We start from the raw sequence: 7115 nt of genomic DNA, 5'->3' as shown, positions 1-7115 counted from the left end.
AAGTATGGAGATTCCTCAAAAGACTAGAAGTGCAATCACCCAGATATCCTACTTCTTGGTATTTACCAAAAAGAACTAAGCATACTTCAGTAATTGTAGTGATACATGTATACTAATGTTTATAACAGCACAATTCACAATACTCAAGTTATAAAGGCAGTGTGTCCATTAATAGATAAGTGGGTTTAAAAATATGTAACAAATATACAATGGTGTTCTTCTCAGATATTAAGAAGAATAAAATTATGTAATTTGCTTATTATTCATTTGTAAATAAATGGACCCTGAAAATATAATGCACAGCAAAGTAAACTAGACTCAGAAGGTCAATGGTCAAATGTTTTCTCTCGAATGTAGAAGCTAGAGGAAAAAAAAAGAAAAGAAAGGTATTCCATGAAAATAGAAGGGAGATCAATAGGGTGGAGGAAGCGGGTTGAGAGGGAGGAGGAGAAGACCTGGGGAAGTACTTGGGTATGAAATCTATCAAACTGTGTTATGGCCATGTATTAATATACTACAACAAATCCCACTTTTCCATATCATATCATACATATGATTATACATATGTATATGTATCATACATATGATTATATATAATTATCATACATATGATTATATATAATTAACATCATAATGGAAGGGAGATCAGCAGAGGGGAGAAGTGGATCTGGAGAGGGAGAGAAGAAGAAAAGGAAAGATAATGGAGAATGAGACTGATCAAGTTATGTTATGTGCATGTAGGAATATGACATAATGAATCCCACTTTTAGGTAGAATTATAATTCATCAGTGAAGAATAATAATTAGAAGAGTAATCCTTTCATTTTGTTTCCAATTATATGGATTTCACTATTAACTATTGTATTTTAAATGTACATTGATTTTTAAAGTCAGAAAACTACAAGATATAATAATATTATTTGGTTTTTACACTTCTGTTTAGTAAAATGAAGTCAAGAAAAATGAATTAAAAAGCTTAGGAATCACATCTGATAGATATGCATGTGCAATTCATTTAGTAGTTTAGCTGGCAAAGCAAATATGTCACTGGAACAATTCAGAGCCTTGAATGGAATGATCTGGGCAACAATATTTTCAACACCACCATGATGGTCAATTTTATATGTCAAGTTGACTCATCTAAGAGATGCTCAGATGCTGGGAGGACATTATTTCTGATTGTTTCTGTGTGGGTATTTCTGGAAGAGATTATCATTTAAATTAGTAGACAAAGTAAAGCAGATGGCTGCCACCAGTGTGGGTGGGTATCACTCAATCTATTGAGAGTCCCAGTAGAACCAAAGGTGGAGGAAGTGGACATTTTAACGGGTATCCACCTTCTCCTGCCATAGGCCATCTATACTCCTGGTTCTCAGACCTTTGGACTCAGACAGAATTATACCATTTGCTTTCCTGGTTCCCCAACTTACAGTCAGCAACAAATTATGGACCTTCTCAGCCTCTGTAATCACATGAGCAATTTCTGTAATTAACCTTCCTTTATATATCTATAGCTTTGGAGAATTATGACTAATAGGACCATTGAAAATGAAACTATCCATTTAGTTCCTTTTAATTGTCTGAAATATTTGTTCATACATTGAGAGTCATGATTCTTGTGAAGATTAGTAAATCAAACGCAGATGCCTGACTGACTGGGTAACAACAAATCAGGATCAAATGAAGTACGCTGCTTCATTTTTATGATTTATGTATGTTTCATTCCTGTCATTCTCAAATAATCCTGGTTCTATGAATATTGTTAAGAAATAATGTGAGCACAAGTTAGCATTGGCAAATAATTTAAGCCACAAGTTTTCCAAGCAAACTGTCCATTCTTACTAACTTTGTGACTTGGAGCAAGACATTTAACATCTCTGGGTCTCAAAATCTTCACTTATGAAATAGGGATAAGAGTATCATCTTCCTAGGATTTCAACAAGAGTGGTATGTCTTGCATAGTGATGAGGAACATTGTCCTATGGTCTGGAGAGTTCTCAGTGCATCTTCTGATGGAAAGAGGTCATAAAGTTCCACTTCCCAGTTGCTTTGCATCCAAGAAAGGTTGAAGCTTCTGTGTAGACTCAAATGTTTCCTAGGAATGTGGAATCTAGAAGAAAAGTCTGGAGCATTGGCATAATCGGCTCACTGACTTTCCAGCTGTAATACATTTTCATTTTCCCAAACATACTGTAAGCACAAAGGCAAGAATGCACCATATATAAAACCAATCTCCCTGACTGATCATTATTTATTAACATGGATTAACATACTTATATTTTATTTATTTCCTTATGTTTTATATTAATTGGTTTACTTAACAATTATGTTAAGTCCTCAAATTTAGGATTCTGAAAAGTATTTAAACATTGTTGACAGCTAAAAACTTAGTTCTGTGCTCAATCCTGTGACAACTTCTCATGATCTAAATATTGACAGCAGTGCTTGATTGTTTTCTGCTTCTTTCACAGGTAAAGTTGCACTGCAGTATCATCAGAAATACTTGTAGAACAGAATGTGGTGCTTCCAGATATCAGGGGCTCAATAGTTCTCTTTGAGGACTCTAGGGATTTAGATCTATGTTGAACTAAATTCAGTTATTAAAGTTAGACCAAGGAATTGCTTCTGACTCTTGTTAATTCTTTAGTTCTAAGACGTTAGTGTGTCAATGATTATTAACTTCTAGAGTTCTTAGCAACTTCAAAAGTATGCAGAATGAAAAATCATAAAGTTGTATTCAACACATTAAATGTTGAACAAAGAAATTATGTTTATTTTTGAGAGTCTCAGATATTGCAACAACATATCTCATAGTGTTTGTTAAAGGAACACAGTAGTTCAACAAATATTTTGACTGACTGGATGACGCCTTGATTACACAGTGTTAACAGATATTCCTGTCTTAAAAAGTTGTATGTATGTAGGCTCATAGGCAAAATTCAGAAAATAATGAGAGAACTTTGATTCTTCTGGCCATTCATCCACAGGAATATCACTTTAGTAAGAAGTTCAATTGTAGGATTGGCTTTAATGGAAGCATATCAACTTGTTCTATTTTTCTAAATATTATGACATTCCTTCTTCACTTGTAAAATTGGAAGAGATTTTCTTAGGAAGAAATAAGTGAGTAATTGTCTTGGATCTTTGGAAACAGTCATGAATTATACTGAAGGCAGCTGCAGTAATGTAAAACTTCTGGACTCTTGAGCCATTTCTTATGCAGATCCTATTTATTCAATGTGTCTGTCTGTCTGTTTGATCACATATCCAAAAACTCTTCTAGTTCCAAGTATCTTTGCCACTAGAGTGATTTTAAAAGATCTGTAGAGCACTAGGCTCACCAAACATAGATCAAAAAATCATGGTGTAGTAGACACTATTGTATGCAATTCAGATCCTACCCGTCAGGACCCCAGATTGTAGAACTGTGGGTGGCTAATAGCTCTTGATATTGGCTACAGGAAATCACCTCACCCAATATTTCATTTCCTTCACTGGGACAGTATGCAATCAGTAAATGATTCATGATGAAGATACAAAGACCTGACCTTATTGCTCTTATTTAGGTTACTCTGAAGGGTCTTTTCCAATTTCAGAGCTTCCTGAAGGACTAATGTTGGATCGCACTGCAGATCAACTAATCCCTATGCCAAATAATTCTGCTTTCCCTTCCCTGATAGATGTTCTTAAGCACATTCTTCCCAAATATCTGCTGCATTTAAATCCTCATCTCACAGCCTGTTTCATAGGGAACCTATCCTGACAGTTGGTATCAATGGTGAGTCTAGAATGGTTAGGTTGAAACTATTGAAATTGTTCACCACACTTCTGGTCAAGATGATAAATAAGAACAACATTGCATTCCAGAAAGAAAAACAGAGAACCTCCTAGGAGGAAGAGATGCTTGTTCTTACTATATAATTTGCCAGTTTGGCCATATGAAACCTTTTGGATCCTGTTGAATGACAGTCTACTATAGCAAACTCAAGAAAATAGGAGTTTCAATTGCAGCTTCTATATCATGTGGTATCATTGTTAGAGCTGATTAACATAGATACATGGTATGTAGCCATTGGTCTGGAAAATTATAGTATTTTCTATTTCTGTCAAAATAGAAGTGTAAAACTAGTTAACAATCACATGGGACAGAGTCTTGACCTAGGTGTTACAGTTTACATATGATATGTTCCCCAAAAGCTCATATATGAGAATTTTCAAAAGTGAAGTGACTAGAGTGTGAGAAGTGTAATGTAAGCAGTGGATTAGTCCACTGATATGGATTACCTGGGTGGTAACTGTAAGTAGGTGGGGTCTGACTGGAGGGAGTAGGACACTGGGGGTGTTCCTTTGGAATTTATATTTTGTCTTTGATGAGTGGGGCACTCTCTCAGTTTCCTGGTTATCATGTCCTGAATTGTTTTCCTCTGTCATGCCCTTTTCTCCATAATGTTGAGCCTCAACTTGGCCCCAGATCAATGGAGTTGGCTGTCTGTGGACCTCCAAAACTGTGAGCCCCAAATAAAATTTCCTCCTCTAAGCTATTCCTGTCAGGTCTTTTGGTCACAGTAATGAAAAGCTGACTAAACACAGGCTGTTAAATCTCTAGTCCTTCTTTATAATGTAATTCCAAGGGACCTTTACCCTTGGAATAGTCTGCAGTGTATCACATTGGTCCACTATATTGATGTCTGTTAATTGGAACAAATGAGAAAGAAGTGGAAAATATCTTAGAGGTCTTGATAAGACATATGTGCTCTTTGGTAAGTCATGTGTACTCCAGAAGTGGGAGAAACACCTGGCATATTGTGGCAGTCACCTGCCACATCAGCGCTCAGGGGTACACCTATATATCATTTCCAAATAAGGAATAATCTATTAGAACTCACACCTCCTCTCATTAGGAAGGTAGCACAATGCCTTGTAGTGCTTTGTAGGCTTCTTCAGGTTCTGAAATGTTGAATGTTGGGCTACCTGATGTCAGATAGCACTTGTCATCCACCATCTCAGTGCTGGAACAATAGGGTAACAGATGGTGTACCTGAAATAGCAAAAACCTAGGCACAACTCATCTGTTTCCATTTACCAAAACTTATTTAGCTAATACCAAATATCCAGTATCCATCAAGGGAAACTAATACTGAGGCCATAAGACAATAGAAGGACAACAGTCACTTGAGAGTAAAGTGTTTACACTGGATCACTTTTACCTGGAAAAGGCAGCAATTTGTTTTGTCTTTTCTGCTGACAATATCTTGGTGAATACCACTGTCTGAGGACTTCAAAATTTTAGGTCCGTTGACCAGATAAACAGATAACCCCCATAATATTAAATTAAACCCAAAACCTCATCTATAACAAAAGGGGTGTGGTGGTGGGTCCTATTACATGGAATTTAATGACTCAGAAGATGGCACCTAGATAGGGTAATGGAAAAGATGTTTTTTCCCTTCGTAGATAATTTTATTGCATTGAAGAAATCTGGCCTTAAGGCATAAAATTGCAATTATTATCTGCTTATTGTTTATCAATCGGTATGTTGATGTTGGCCACTCTTCATACATTTATGTAATTATCCTCATAATGAATCTGTGACATATGTGTTTCTTGTCCCATTTTATAGGTGGGAAAATTAAAGATGGTTGAACTGAGGAAAACAGAGGGATAAAATGACATATTGTCAGGTGCCATAAATGCTAAGAGGTCAATTGCACAGAGATATACATGGTATAAAATCAGGAAACCAATGTATACAGAGAGTCTGAGAGATTAGTATTGACATACTCTCTGGGAGTCTTCCCTCAGTCCTATAGCAGTCTAGATCCAATGCTCTTATAGTAACAATATTTAATTGGAATTATTTGAAATAATAAAATTCTTTTTAGTATATATTTTCTCCTGAACTAGATCTGATATTCTGCAGTCAGCGTATAACAGGCTTCAGTGCATATATATTAACAGATGTGTGGATAGTGACATAAATGTGGCAGAGTGCTCTTTTCTCCTCCTCACACTCTTCCTGGAAGGGCATCTTTGAGAGATGGAAAGAAATGAATGACTCCATTAACACATTGAAAAGAAGATTTATCCTTTAAGAGGCAGCTAATATTAATAGGAGGATGATTAGTTTGTCCCATAAATATTTCACTCCAAGGCAACTTAGACTTTATACTCACAATCAGCTGAGATGTCACATCATATCTGAGAGTATGTAAATGCAGTGTTTTAGGGGATGGTAGTTATTATTGCCAGAAAAAAAAATATCTCAGTGACTTTAAAAGTCAAATAAAAACTTACTTTTGCTAATCTAAAGAGGAAATAGTTATGGAGAGGGGAGTTCTGCACCACATAAAGGAAAGGCCTTTTTACTATTCAGCCATGCAAAAATGGAATGCTGTCCCCCAGGATGCACTACACATGCTAAGTCAGGGATCAAAAACTACAGTCCAAGGTCCATGCTCAGATGGCTACCTTTGTTGTAAATAATGTTTTATGAGAACACAGACACTCTCTTTCATTTACATATTATAAATAATGCCTTTCATACTAAAATGGTAGAAGTGGGTAGTTCTGACAAAGGACAAGGCCTGGATAGTCTAAAATACTGTCTGGCTTTTTATAGGAAGAATATTGTGCTAACATCTACTCCAAATCAATGGCTATGTCATGATGCTATGTCCCCAGTAGGATGAATACATTGATTCTTGATCCAAAGTATGGAAATCAGAATATCTTCACACACCATGGCTTCTAGTGACCCACATACTTACTTTTCAGCTCAGCAGCTTTATGCTCTGTGTGTCTTGAGGTTCTAGTTCCCAGAGGGGTGATGTTTCCATTAAAGAATACAGTGAAACTCACAATAAACTCTAAGGAACAGTTGTTATCCAATTACTTTGAGCTTTTCATACAGAATGATCAGCAGGCAAAGGTCTTTGACCTTGAACACCAGAAGGAAACAGAGAGTGGCTATTACATGAATAAGGAAGAATGTGCTTGGCACACCGATGGTGTAATAGGACATCAGTGGCATGCCCTTTCAGCCCTGCTCAATGTTGGTGGTAGTGGTAAGTTCAATAGTCATGGATTGAGAATGACTGTAGGCTTGTATTTCTCAT

Source organism: Sciurus vulgaris, assembly GCF_902686455.1.
Source record: "Sciurus vulgaris genome assembly, chromosome: 10".
In the NCBI taxonomy this organism is placed as follows: Eukaryota; Metazoa; Chordata; class Mammalia; order Rodentia; family Sciuridae; genus Sciurus; species Sciurus vulgaris.
This window is presented reverse-complemented; position numbering follows the sequence as displayed.